This window comes from Convolutriloba macropyga, chromosome 8 (assembly GCF_964194025.1).
Source record: "Convolutriloba macropyga chromosome 8, txConMacr16.3, whole genome shotgun sequence".
Lineage (NCBI taxonomy): Eukaryota > Metazoa > Xenacoelomorpha > Acoela > Convolutidae > Convolutriloba > Convolutriloba macropyga.
In genome coordinates, this window is record NC_134475.1 from 52,278,612 (window position 1) to 52,294,119 (window position 15,508).

The window sequence follows — 15,508 nt, forward strand, 5'->3', positions numbered from 1 at the left end:
ACAATTTTATTGTTGTGGCGGTGTGAGTCCTTGTTTAGCCGCAGACCTTAACGTGGAAACTAGTCTGGAAATCAGCTTAAATGAAAATCTGAATGGCAGAGACCTCTCTTTGTTTGACTCATACTTTGGGATATTTATGTTTAATTCATTCGGGCTAATAGCGGAATACAAAAAATGGTCTTGGCCTTTATTTGTTTTACCTTATTACCGTCATTTGTTTTAATGTATATACGATTTCATTTGTAATCAAACAAAGTAAAACAAATAAAGGCCAAGATCCTTTTTTATATTCCGCTATTAGCCAGAATGAATTTGGTCTTCTGACAGACTAATCGTTTGGTCGCCTCGAGAAAAAATCAAAACTTATTAAATCTAGCTGGAATGTTGAAATCTAAAACTTTTGTTTTGGGTTTTCATTTTTTTGGCCTCCAAAACTTCTAATCATTAAAGAAATAAATCTTTCTAAACAACTGCTTGGACACAATCTGCTTTGTTTTTACAGTTTCCTACAGTTCACCTTCCACTAGTTGTGAAAAATATCAGTTGGTTCCAAATTGCATCTGACAAACGTGGCAATTTTGTTTATTGGCTTCCATTACAAATTTTTATCCTGCAAATGCATTTTAAAACGAAACAGGATGGATAAAAACAATTGATTTCCGAAGTAGGCAAGAGCTCAAAACTGGTCTGCTACCAACAAAAATGAAGCGGAAATTTTTCCATGTTAAATTTTAAACTTCTGCCTGCGTTTCATTCTTCCATGCATACCAGAAATGAACAATTGATTTCTCTTTTGTTTCTTGTTCCTTTTTTAAATTCATTAAGAACGAACAGTCGAGAGAAACTTTTTCCGCAACGTTCCCGAGCCGTGGATCTTTGCGCCTATTGTGTAAGTGGTAACTAGGGTTGAAAAGTCAAAAAATGCAACAAAATTTTCTCACATAACTTTTTTTTGAAGGCGTTGAGTTTAGAGACGTAAAGTCAACGCATTCAAAGCAAATTTACGTAGGAAATTTGCTGTTAATTTTCAACTTGTCCACGCTAATCACCGCTGATCTTAAAAAAAATTTTGCGTTTTTATAAGCAGATTGTACATAATTTTGCGTTGAATGTAGCGTATATCTAACATAATTTTGCGTTGAATTTAACTTTGATCTTACAAAAATTCAACCCGTAGTACTCTGCGGATGAGACTCAAAGCACTGACCTCCTTCAAGCTTGTGCCCTCGTCTACCCCCGTCCCACAGTAGCTTAAGTTTCTTAAGAACCGCACATTTTATAACTGCGACTGAAACATCACGTTGCACTTAAATTAGGCGTTTCTAAGCGTACATCTTAGATAATTTTGCGGTTTCCAAGCTTAGATTTTTATTTTGCGTTTCTAAATGAAAATCCTCCAAATAATCACTGTATTTAGTAGTCTCAAATTAGCTAAATTTTGGGGTTCCATAGACAATTGTTGAGCTTCATAAACCTGAGTTTTAAACAAGTTTTCACAGCATGTAATTTGAACTTGATTAAAAATCTCTTTTGATACTGTAAAATCAGTTAACTAACCCTGGAACCTATCTCTTCATGTACCCAAATACCCCCTCCTCCTACCTATCGCAATGCCACTAGCTATCGCCGAACCCCCCGCCTGCCGCCCACCTCACATATACACAAAAACACGCTCACAAAAGCACTCTCACACAAGACCAAAACTAGTCCCCCAAAATTATGTAAACGCAGAAATTAAGCGCAAAATTATGTAAGATCTATGCTTAAAAACCTACCTATCGCCGCCCCACTACCTATCGCCAATCCCGCCACCCGCCTCCCACCTCACACTCACATAAAAACACGCCAAAATTAACGCAAAATTATGTAAGATCTAAGGTTAAAAACGCAAAACTATGTAAGAGTAACGGTGAATGCAATTGAGCGTAGATCCTACATATATTTAACGCAATATTAGAGTCTTTGGTGTTTTTCAGCGTTGACTACTCGGCCCGGTTTTCTAATTTTAACGCAATGGTATCAAATTGTTTCTAAACTTTTTGATTACATCCCAATCGAAATGGCAATAATTATTTTCCCTTTTGGTATCTTTAACACTCTGCAAAAATTTTTCTTGAAATTTTATTGGCCAATAGTGCTAGCTAAGTTTTTGTTTAGTGGAGATGAATGTTCGCCGGTTCTTCAAGTGAATCTCCAATTTTGATGGTTTGGAAGAGAGATTTTTTTACAGTAAATTTAGGAAAAGAGTATAACAGATATAACAAAGTAGTATCCAAAAAAATTCTCAAACTATGGTAATTTCAATAGGATATAAAAAAGTTTCAGCAGCAATTCGCAAAATTCATTGTTAAATTTATTTGCAATAACTTTTAATTAGAACCAGAAAATGTCCACAACGAAAACAAGTGGATGTACAAAATACTCAATCGAGTATTTATAATTATTATATTTGTAACAACAATCAGTTTTTAACATGTTGAAAAATATCCCATTACCAAAAACACCTTAAAATGCGTTGCATTTGTTCCATGTTTGCAGTACCAGTGAGGCATTACTTTTATAGGATTTCTTAATTGCCTCAAGTTTTATAAATAATAAAGACCAATCTAGTTCTCCCCGCGAAGTTGTCTTATCTAGCTCTGTCTGACTAACCGGCTCTGGAGAGCAATGAAGATAAAATTCAGTTATAACGCCAAGACTTTTGTTTATTGCCGGAATTATTGGTATGGACATGGTGCTGAATATATTGGAGACCAAGTTAATAATTAATGAACATTTGCAATATATATAATAAGAATCTTCTCAGTCTGCGATTGGCATAGATTTCACAATTTTGATTTTTGTCTGCTGCAAACATCCATTTTACAGAGTTTTTTCTTTCAAGGTGTTAGTTGAAGCCAATAATCTGTCAAACTGCTTTGGAAATTTTACGAGTGAAATTGTAGGCAAAGGCTTCTCTATTCAATAAGCAGTTAGTATGTTAATTTTTCCAGTTAAAGGGTATTCTGATAGGTGGTTTCCTGTCCGGGTCAATTGTCTCCCGTTGTCTCGTATTAGTGAGAGGTTTGCAGCCAACTGGAGTGAGCTGGGTCCCTTATGGGTTGGTTTGGTTGTACAAAAAGAATTCAGTCATGGCTTTTTCATTTTGTAAATTTACTGGCTCACCAGCTCGTGTTCTGGTTAGTGCACTATTAAGCTTATCATGAGCTATGAATACGTTAGTTGTAATGGGAAGCAAATGAAAGTAATAAGGCGACTGTTTTGTTGAGTACTCACAAAAATTGTTATGTTTAATTTATTTTGAGGATTAATTAGCAATTTGCTTTTCATTCTTACTACAGAATCTACATAATTATCGAGAAAGGTAGTTCTCGGTATAAGAAAGTTTTTGTTGACACAAAAGAGGTGTAGTAAGTGGTTCCCCGTCGTATATTCTAAGTTCTGCAAATTCGGCGTATAGTTCAAATTATTTTCCACTCGAGTGGAGTTGTGTATGACTTGCGGCTGAGAGAACATGTTTTGATACTGTGACTTGATATTTGGGGTCTTCATTGATTTCATTCCACGTGTCACTATTATAAACCTTTAGAGCAGCTGCTGAGTCAACGAGAAAACAATTTTGATATGTTGTGGTGACGAAATTCTTGAAAAGACGCTATTTTGTAATGATTGCAACTTTAGGGATAGTACACAGATGCTCCTTCGTTATGAATTTGTTGGAATGAAACCTTCAGTGGGACTTTTACTTTCTTACTGGTAGTTAGAAATTTTTTCTTTTGTCTTGGTTTTTTTTCTAGTATGAGTTCAAAGAACTGTTGTCAAAACCATTGTAACGTTGTCAAATTTGCAGTTTTCGTTGTTTCAGCAATATCTGTACTTTCAGTGTTGTTTTTTTTTGTCTAACAGTCAGTGTCTTTTTGTCATTCACTTCGTGCTTTGTTATACGATTTCCTGAGAATTGTACCCTAGAGCGACTATTATCTCTATCATACACGGCTGAGTACGGTCTTGAAAATTGTCTGTTTATTTTGTTCTGCCTACTTTTTATATTGGCTGTTCTGTTGTCGTGAGTATGGAGATCCCAATAAACTATTAGGCCCAAAAAAACAGTATTTTTTGATTTAAGTGACTTGTATTGGATTTGAATTGTATATTGCCTATATTTGTGCTTCTATGTCGGAGAAATTGTCAATGCTTTTCTGTTTTGCAATTGAACCCTAGTGGTTTACATTTAAAGTTATTTGTGGTTGCTTTTCAATTAGGTAGATTTTTCAGGACTTCTTTTCGGATAAAGGTCTTGGATTCTTAAAAGTTTACAATCTGGGCAAAACAAAATTGTTTGCATTTTTGCCCAGATATATTTCAATCGATATGCTGTTTGGATTTATTGCGGTTTACGACAACATTTGAGCCTCAGCAAGCTCCATTGCTCATAGATGATCTTCTGGAAAGTTTTCTGATCTCTTTGTGATTGTTTTTGTTAGAGGAGTGGTTGTGATTTCATTTGGACCTTTTAACGATCAATTTGTGTGCGTGTAAAATTTTCCTGACGAGTTTTTTTTAAAGTAAATTGATCAAAATGGACATGGGTCTCCAATGCTGTTCATCTGCGATTTGTAATCTTTTTGATGCATCAATTTTTGGTTATTGTGGGTCTAAGGTTTTTGATAAAGCGTTATTTTTGTATATCTTTGTTTTGTTTTTCTACTGTTAGCGTTTATATTTTGAGTCAGCTCTGAAATCAAATTTTTACTTTGTGCGTCTGATGCTCTTGTAATTTCTTCTAGGAATAGCCGAGCTTCAGTTTCCGACTCCTGGTTATCAAATGTCTTCCAAATTTCTCTGCCAGAAGATTGGCAGTCTTTCCTGATTTCAAATGCTAGATGAGAGTGCCAAAATTGGGCTGGACGAACTAGAGCTGTGGGGTTCAATTTGATTTTTTTTCAAATATCCATGCCTCATGGAATGCTGACGCAGATTGTTATTTTGTCAAGTGTATCAGAAAATCTGTTGTCTTTGTTGGCACTGTACAATCAGAAGATCTTAATTACTGTAATTTTGAACTACATGATTCATTGGAGTCATTTTTTCCTATGCTTGTTTTAATTCGTTGAAAGAACTTCTCATATACATACATAAGCTTTTCAAACAAGTTCGGTTTATATATGTACTGAAAAAATTCTGGGCGTTTTGGCATTTATTCTGAACTTTTTCCGCAAATTTATTTTTTGCTGGGTAAATATTACGCATTTTACTGCTGAAAACTGATGCATAAACCACGTTAAGATTTGTAGTTCTTCCATTGAGTTTCAATTAATTCGGCGTCGCACGTTTTGTATAGATTTCATGTTGTGAAAACCTTCTGTTTTTTGTCTAGTCATTTGATATGTACGTTCATCTCTTGAATTAATTGTTTTGTATTTTAGCAACAACGGTAAGCGCTCAAAAAACCCACTTGATGATTTTTTGATTTGATCATTCGTTAGTCCGCATACTTTTTTTACATGCTAAAAACCGTAAAAATTCTGATATCGGGAAATTTTAATTTTTCCTTGTGATGGAAGTATGGCAGCAAACATCAGGATCTTGAATGAATAAAATTGTTCTACTCGTAAGAGTTTGGCTTAAATTTCTAATACATAAGAGGTAAATGAATTTTCGTCATGGAAGGGTAACATTGTGGTTCGTGCTGATTCTAATAACTTTCCAAATGTAAGTTAGCGCTTATGAGATTCAATTCGTCAACAGATGTGATTTCAACAATGGTGATTCGTTGTATTTGTGCAATAAGCTGTTGGCTCTTTTGTTGTAACAAAACTGGTGAACGCAAAGGAAGCCGAAGTAAAAGTAAGTCGACAGAAAAGAAAGCCGAAAGTTATGTAATATTTATGTAATCTATCAGAAATAATACATTGTTAGCCGTTATAATCTATACTGCGCGTAGTATTATAATGCATAATGTATTCCAATGCACCAATGAAACAAAAATACGTCAATTTTTAGACATCTAATGGGTACTGGCCTTAGCGGACCGCTGTCCATGGCCATGCCTCTCATCCGTTGTGGGATGTAATCCGGAAACCGCGGGCCGGTCATAGCGGCGCAGGCCCACCGGCCCGCCAGGGGCAACTTAAAATACGGGTATCCCAAAATCTTTCGGCTTACTTGACCTCATTTTCACAATTTCGGCTTGCTTGCCTATCGGATTTCTTGACCACCACCAACAAAACTACTTCGTTTGTAAGTGCGTTTGCGGAAATTGAAAGTTCTCTTGTAGTTCATTATTTTTTGTCAAAACGAAGGTTCATTTGATTTCAATACTTTAGTTTACTGTAAAACAGTTTGATAAGAAATAATTTAACAGAATATTTTAACAGAATAGGTCTGTTAAAAAGGTAGTAAATTTTTATGATATATGACACTTCACTTTGCTCTCTCTATCTCTAAGCTTATACGAATTTTTGCTTGCAATAAGAAATCGTTCGGCACAACCAAGCGATCAATTTAAGCAATCATAAATCAAGGTTCTTAAACGCTTAATTAAATTCAAACAATGAATTCAGGGGGTAAAAATGCCGCAAAAAATGTCAGACAGGAAGTCAGATGTTTCCAAACCCTTAGCCAATCTTTATAAAAGTCATCAAAACCTGGTTAACTGAAAAAAACTCACTTGAAGGATTAAATTTCCTCGCGTGGTTTATGCTTCAATTTGCAGTCGAGTGTCATAATTATTCAGCAACAACACAAAATGCGGAAAAATTTTGCAAAATGCGCAACACACATGCAAATGATCCACCATGCATATTGGAGCAGATATGGTCACGATAGCCGGATCAGAGCAGTCTGCTTCGCAATTCCATGAGGCATGGATATTAAAATGATCCATTTGACCCACCCGGGTCGAGGTTTGGTGGTGAATTTTCGTATGAAATGCGGTGAAAAAAAAATAATTTTCACCGCGTATTTCTTACATCTTTTTGCGGTGAATGCGGTGAATCGCGGTGAATTATTTATTTTCACCGCGTTCTCAGTATTCTTACAAAAAAGAATCGTCCTCACAAGGGTTCGAACCTCTGACCTCCTACATGCCTTCCACTGCTTAGTCCACTGCTCCAACTTTCACTTACGTATTAAAAATTTCTCGTGAATTTAAATCAGATTGAGTAAACTTTGGAAATCATATGCGGTGAATTTTTGTAAGAAATGCGGGGTCTTTCCCATTATAGCCCCCCATGAAAATATAGCCCCCCCCATTATTGTATATTTACCATGATTGGGGGAATATAGGTTATCTGACCACTAAGATGGGGGGGGGGGGCTATAATGGGAAAGACACGAAATGCGGTGAATTTTGCGGTGAATTTTTGTATGAAATGCGGTGAAATGTGGTGAATTATTTTTTTTCACCGCATTCGCCGCTTTCACCGCATTTCTTACATGAGAGTTTATGCGGTGAATTTTTGTAAGATTTTATGCGTTGAATTTTTGTAGAACAATGACACTCTTTTAACAAATTTGAAATCCAGAGATATTGGCAAAATTTTGGCCGAGAGTTGAAAAAGACATTTGAAAATAAGAAGATTGTGACGAAAATCAGAAGATTTGAGCAATGGAGCTTGCGAATTCAGACGGAAGAAACATCTTCCATCATATTTACTCTAGTGATCCAAATTTTCAAGGCAAAATTAAGTTCCTGAAATTTCGTTATCGATCAGGCCACAGTATTTCATCTTGCCCCGATCGCAAATATGCACAAACAGTAGATATGACAAAAGTCCAATGCCGAATTCTCTTCCAAGACCTAAAGGAAACCAAAATCGGCCTAATTGATTGGTAAAGCCGTTCTAAATGTGATAGCTGAGAGCATAGAGACTACATCCATCTTCGAAGCTCAAATTAGTGCTTATTACTACAAATTTCTTCAAGAAATTTTAGGATTTTTTTTTAAATCACTGCCACAGAAAAGTCAATATGACAGCAGAGTGGTTTAGAGATAAAAAATCTCTAGACTGCCATTCACACGAAATGGTCTCAGAATTGTAGGAAATGGCAATAACACACTGGTAGTCCACGAAACTATCATTGAAAAAACAACTGCGGCGCAACCCAGACAACAAATCCCAAAGAAGAAAAATGCTTAGAAGAATAGATCGACGGACTCATTTTAGAGTTCGATGAAGAAAAGCAAGATGATTAGTTTAACTGCCACTGCAAGAAAGAGTGAATGTCACTGAAAGCTTGATACAAGGAAAATTTTCCAAATATGTCATCGCCACAAGATTGTGCCTTGGCGCGAGTTCTATCACCGCCACAAACCTAAACTGTTTTTTCCCTTGACTCCCAGGAACCACTCTTGGTCCAGATCGATAGCTCCCAGTAGCTAAAAAAGTCAATCTAGTCATTTTTTTTTTTTTGGGGGGGGGGGGAGCTCGGAATAGTTTGATAACCAGAAGGTAAGCTGATTTTTCGTTCGAGGTTGCTGCCGGATATGCAACACAATTTTTATATTTGAACTTTGTACTTTTATCAAGGAGAACAAAGTCAATTGCAAGCCTCTTTTTAATCAAAAGAAATGAAACCAGAAACTGCCCAGTTTACAGGAAACTAAAATTTGTAGATATATAATGATCATAGTAACATAGAAACGTTCGCTTCCCGATCTTGGAATTCCAGGAAAAGCAAAATGGCGGACGTCGAGAAATTTTAGAAACTAGTAACAAAACGGATTGTTGCAAAACGACTGAGTTACAACGGAACAATATTAAGATTAGATACCTGCTTTCATATTGAAAACCAAATATCTTTATCATATTAGCTTTCCTGTACAGCCAATACAACATAGAATTAATTCAAAAAACTAATTGCAAAATAAAAAGACAATCTAAATCAGTCGAATTGTTTTTTCAAGAACAAGACTACAGAGAACAGACAACAACTTTTACAGACAAACAAAAACAAACATTACAAATTCCTTGTATGTACCTGCCCAAAGTTTAAATATTTAGCAAGCAAAGCAACTCTCACACCATTCCACAAACAATTTTTCGAAACTCGTTTTTCTGAAACCAAAAAGTGCACATGCAGGAAGTACTGCAATTAACGAACCTGCAATTTTTTTTAACAAATTCATAAACTCCTAACTTGGACCATCAAGAGTGAAAACATCCGTTAAAAAACGAGCTCTGAAGCTTGAACTTCTACCACTTCTACAATGTTTATGCAAATAACGACGTTCTAGGAATCGGAAAAAATTAATGAAACCAATAGTTGCATACAGTTGCCAAGCCTGCAAAAAGTAAAGAGATCGATTGATTTTTTTTTAATTGCAGAGGAGAAGCTAACAAAAGAAGGGAGAAATGAGTTTGTTTTTAAAACTTTTTGAATCGTGAATATCTGATTTATCAATATCAGAGCCTCAGTGGATTGGAAAATAGAATTGTTAACGAGTTAATTTGAAGAACGAGCTTTTCATTAGTTATTCTGTAACTTTCAATATAGTACAAATAAATTAACATTATGTTGGAAACAGCAACTGGTTCTAAAGGAAGCTCTTCAACCTATGTTTTAAACTCATGAAATCAAGAGTATTGAAGTGAATATATCTGTTATAGTCTGAAAGTAGAATGGCAGAGCATTCATGGGAGTTTTAACGGAAAAAGGAGCAAAAAATGCAATCGGTAATCGTTTTGTGCCCCACATAAAGATTATATTATACGACATGCTACCATATAAATAGTGGATCTATTCTGTTTCAGCCCCCCAGTGTTTTTATGTCCCCAGTTAAAAACTATGTCTTGCTATATAGCATGTTACAATGCATATGCGTCACTAACATAGGGGATATACTCGCACTAAGATAGGGGAGGTGGGGAAAACAGAAATGTAGAAGCTGGAAAATGCGCTTGAGGGTGAAAATTTGTGCCAGGGAAGCTTGACGGGTTGGTCGTAACGATTTAAAGCTAAAACTCCAAGCTTGCAGGAGAGAGATGCCTCAAAACTTTCTGCTTAGGATGTTTTGACGCTATTTGACGCTCAAAAGGGTAAAAAAAAATTGCTGTATAATGCTCACTGCATTCAAAATGAGTATCAAGATATATCAAATTTGCTTTAGCAGCTCCACTCAAAAATTATTTTTAAATTAACTGAAATTTGGATTACCCATGATAAAAGCTTAAACATAAGATTTAGTGCTGAGTAAAATTTTTGCTTAAATAGGTCATATCAGACAGTAGCAACAAGGGGGCTGGAAGAATCTTGATTTCAAACGCAGATAAATGATCTTTGTGACCTTGTGACTGGAAGTCAGCAAATCTTTAGCAGAAAAATGTCTCATTCATGTTTCCTATTGTTCCCAATACCTTGGATTTTTTTGGTCAAGTTAGGCGCTGACGTTTCAAAGGTGTTCTCATCTACAGAGGTTAATCTCGAATTTGAAGAATTTAGTATTGACATGTTGAGCATAATTGGGCAAATTATACTTCAATACTTTCCGTCAGGACGAGGCTTACAGTTTCCAATAATAATTTTTGTATATGTATGTCCGACAAAAAAGAACTTTGACTGAACACTGTTTTTCGATTATAGGCACACAATTTCTTGAACCGTTTGTTACTTCTTTTTGAAACCGATCATAATCCAAATTGTTTTCAGAGTAAGTTTCTTTAATTGAAGAAAATAAACAAAACTATTTTATTTGGCCTGATATAAACAATCGTCTTGATGAAATTTTTAATAGAAACCTTGCTCCTACAGAAAAGAGAATAAATTACCAACAAAATACTGCAATTAGATGTGTGCAGATTTAAATAGAGTCTTCATTGACAAATTTTGGGCAACAAGCATCGGCAGAAACCAAATTAGATTTCAGGAAAAGCATGAGTCCGAAAAATAAACGAAGAGTAAAAGCGATTAGAAGTCAGTTACCAAGAAACATGGATTTTCTAATGAAAACAAATTGACGCAAAGTGCTGATGCGATTGCATCAAATAAGAAGTATTGTAAACTCTTAGGTAGAAAAATAGAAAAGGTACAGAGCCAATAATCAAACGAACTCCTGTAAAATTTTGAAACATAAAAAGAGGGAAAAAAGTTAATTATAGGAAAGATGAAAAAAAGCAGCAGTGTAAACATCTCTGAAATTAGAGCAAATAATCAAAAAACGAAAACATGAAACAATATAAATTAAAATTTTTAACGCGTTTCACAGAGTTATTATTTCACACAGCCAAATGAGCATCTACATGAGGCAGTACTAACCATTGAACGTTTAAGCAAAAATCAACTTTTTTTGAAACGTTCAATTTCGGACTCTTTGATTTGAGTAAAATATTTAAAGTTAATGACAACCAAAACGTCAACAAAGCACCAGACTTGAGATACATCAATGCTTGTTCATTGAAATCTGGTAAATACTCTATCTTAAAACATCCGCAGGTTTTTTTTCCAATAATTGTTTTCTGATGAAAAATTTCCAAACAGTTTAGAGGGATGCACACATCACGCCAATTTGCAAAAAGAGGTTTTTCAGTTTCACAATTCTCCTTACATCACATCAATAATTTCAAAAATCTTGAAATACTTTTACTCTATCGATTACTAACAAAAATTTGAATTTTTTTCTGTTAAATGTCAACAGTTTTCTGGAAAACTTCAAAACAAACATGAAAGTAATGAACACAATTCATTAAGAACTTAGAAGAAGACAAATACCGAAAATAGAATCAACTCACATTAAACGCCAATACGACACAGTTGTTATCCTTTAACACCATATTAATTTAGAACCAGGTTTTTTATTTGAAGCTGAATTGAAACCGTCTCACGATTGTTGTTGTCTATGTGTACAAATTGTTTTATAGCTAGTCATTCAAATCAAACTATTTTTACTTTTAAATAATGTGGCCAATGCAATTTTTTTGTATCCTTTAGGAATGGATTCTTTGAGTGAATTGTCCTCTCCTGTCTTTGCAGACGAAATGGATTTCTCAATAAAAAATTAGATCTCATTTCAAAAACTTACTTTTTCGAACTTTACGTTCATCGAGAGCTTGCAACGGTTTCAAAAATTTATAAAATTAAATTGAACAAGAATCTATCTTTGTCTGAGACAACATTTTAAACAGTTCTAGGAATCATTCAAAAATAAATGTTTTGAAGTTTTTTTTACATATTTACAGTAATTAGCATGTTTTCAATTTCAAATATACAACTGTTATAATCTTCGTTGATACTTTTTTACCAAGGTTTTTTTAGTTTTGCTAAATTTTTTTTTCTGGGATAATTCCGAATATTTTCTTAATCTATAGTGTCTCTCCTCTGGGGTTTTGCTTTTTGGTTTTGCCACGTACAAAATATTTTTCGCCCTCAGTTTCAATCAAAAATTTGATTTGAGCTAAAATTTTTGGGTGAGTTCCCACTACCAATTCCCACTACCGCATGTTTTTGGCCCTTGCTTCAACTTGTCGATGTACATAGCTTCGAAGGTCATAAATTTTTCTACTGTGCGACAGTCATCCTGACTTATCCATTCAATGCTACTTATAGCTCCACAATTTTCAGCAATGTGTGGACGCAGCAACTGTCAGCTACGGTTCTCATTAAAGTTTCATCTTTTGTTCCGTCGAGTTTTTAGAACCAATCATTGTTTTATAGATCATTAAAGTTTTCTCATTTGCGTTCTTCCTTATTTTTAATCCAGTTTTTGTCAAAAAGTGCTACAAGCAAATCTGGCCTTTAAAGAACCTGCACATTTTGTTGAGCACATTTTAGCATAAAATTTTGCGGAGGCTTCAATTTCACAAATCTTAGCCTCTGTGTTGTTCTCGCTCAATACATGTGTAGCTATGTCAACGGCTGCGAGGAATTATACCTCAATGAACATATGTCCCAAAAGTTGTTTGGGTCCAAACAATAAGACACCAATTACAATAATTGGAAGGTCACAAGCATCCATTGCTACAACAAGACTATCTGAGTCGCTCCACAGCTTATCAAGTTTTCCATTTTGTCCTTTTTCAACCATCGTGGACTGATTTTTTCCTCGCCTAATGTTGCTAACAACGGATGGCGTTAGTACTCCCTAACAATACTCCTATCTGTTTTAAATTGTTCCTTTCAAAACTAAAGGCCTTTCCTTTTCAGCTGACTTAATCAAAGCTCTGGACCGCAAACTCAGAAGAAATTTTGTTTTTACAATCGCAAAACTTCGAAAAAGCCGGAGGGATATACTCACTAAGCAAAGGGAAGTGAGGAAAATAGAAATGTAGAAGCTAGAAAATGCGTTTGAGGCTGAAAATTTGTGCCACGGAAGCTTGACGGGTTGGTCGTAACGATTAGGAGCTAAAACTCCAAGCTTGCAGGAGAGAGGTTCCTCACAAATTTCTGCTTAGGCTGTTTTGACGCTATTTGACGCTCAAAAGGGTAATAAATTTCTGCTGTATAATGCTCGCTGCATTCAAAATGAGTATAAAGATATATCAAATTTGCTTTAGCAGCTCCACTCAAAAACTTTTTTTAAATTAACTGATTTTTAGAATAAACATGATTAACGCTTAAACATAAACCTTAGTGCTGAGTAAAATTTTTGCTCAAAAGTTGGTCTGGTCACGGTAACAATTAGGGGGCTGTAGGAATCTGAATTTCAAAAGCAGTTAACTGATCAGAGGATCGTTATGAAATTGTGACTGGAAGTCAGCAACCCTTTAGCAGAAAGTTTTCTCATTCATGTTTTCTATTCTTCACAATACCTTGGATTTGTTTCCGTCAAATTAGGAGCTGACATTTCCAAGTTGAACTCATCTACAGATATTAATCTCGATTTTGAAGAATGTAGTATTGAAATATTGAGCTTAAATGGACAAAGTATCCTTCAATACTTTCCGTCAGCACGGGGCTTACAGTTTCCAATATTAATTTTTGATTATGTATGTCCGACAAAAAGAGAAATTTGACTGAGCACAGTTTTTCGAACACTGAACACTTATATTAGGCACACCATTTACTGAACGATTTGTTTACCCCGTTTTGAAATCGATCTTAATCTAAACTTTTTTCAGATCAAGCTTTTTTATTTGAAGAAAATAAACAACACTATTTCTTTTGGCGAGATACAAACAAATTTCCTGATGAAAATCTTTAATTGAAATCTAGCTCCGACAGAAAAGAGAATATTTTACCAGCAAAATACTACAATTAGATATGTGCAGACTTTAATAGAGTCTTCCCTGACAAATGTTTAGCAACAAGCATCAGAAGAAACAAATTTAGTTTTTAATGTGAGACAAAAAGCATCAGAAGAAACAAAATTAGATTTTAGGAACAACATGAGTCCATAAAATAAACGAAGGGTAAAAATGATTAAAGTTCAGTTGCCAAGAAACATCGGCATTCTAATGAAAACAAATTGAAGCCATGTGCTGATTCGATTGCATCAACTAAGAAGTATGGTGACCTCTTACGTTGAAAAAAAAATCAGAGCCAATACTCAAACGAATTCCTGTTAAAGTCTGAAACATCAAAAGAGCAAAAAGTTAAATGTGGGAAAGATGAAAAGAAAGCAGCAGCGCAACAATCTCTGAAATTAGGATATAATCAAAAAACGAAAGACAAACGATAATCCTTATTAAAATTGTTAACGCGTTTCACAAAGGTTTTTTTAGCCAATTGAGCATCTTCACCAAATGTTCCCGGAATTCCTGAAAAACCTAGGACCCAACGCCCTTAGCTGGCTGACTGAATTTCTCCAACGCTGCTTCAATTTGCGATGCATACCAAAAATTTGGCGGAAAGCCAAAATTATACCGGTCTTGAAACCAAAGAAAGACCCAGTCGACGTCAGAAGCTACAGACCAATCTCGCTTCTGAGCCTTGGATACAAACTCTACGAACGCGTCGTTATGAAAAGGATCTCTCCTTTTGTCGAATGCGCCCTCCCAGATGAACAGTTTGGATTTCGACCCCACAGATCTACTGAACTCCAAGTACTGAACATCACCCAGGAGATCGAGGACGCTTTCCAGGCTAAGAGTTCTGTAGGTGCCGTCTTTGTCGATCTCTCTTCAGCCTATGACACTGTCTGGATAACCGGACTCACTTACAAGCTCACGAAGATGATCCCGGATGTCCACGTCATTCAGGTCATCCAAGACCTGATTTCTAACCGCAGTTTCAGGGTCCACACTGGCAACACCAAATCCACATGGAGGAGGGTACGGAATGGCCTGCCACAAGGCTCCGTTCTGGCGCCTATACTGTTCAACTGCTACACGTATGATACCCCTTCAAGCAGGTGCAGCAAGTACATGTACGCAGACGACAGCGCCCTCCTCGTCAGAGGCAAAACCACAATCGCCGTCCAGGCGGACCTCCAAGCTGATGCTAATGCCTTAGCGGACTACTACCGGAAGTGGAAGCTCCGCCTCAATCCTTCAAAATGTGTGTCGGTTCTCTTCAACCTGGGTCCCCGCAAGCCCGACCTGGATATCATCCTGAATGGGGAAAAGGTCCCTGC

At 35.8% G+C, this 15,508-nt stretch overlaps 1 protein-coding gene across 2 annotated transcripts in view; it reads left to right on the forward strand.

Moving 5' to 3' along the window:
* The first annotated feature begins 365 nt into the window (after positions 1–365).
* LOC142344823 (eukaryotic translation initiation factor 3 subunit A-like) overlaps positions 366–15,508 on the forward strand; it is a 143,114-nt gene continuing 127,971 nt past the window's right edge. For both annotated transcript variants that reach the window (XM_075396802.1, XM_075396805.1), the window contains exon 1: positions 366–372. The gene's annotated coding sequence lies outside the window, so the exon portion shown is untranslated. The remainder of the gene's footprint in view (positions 373–15,508) is intronic.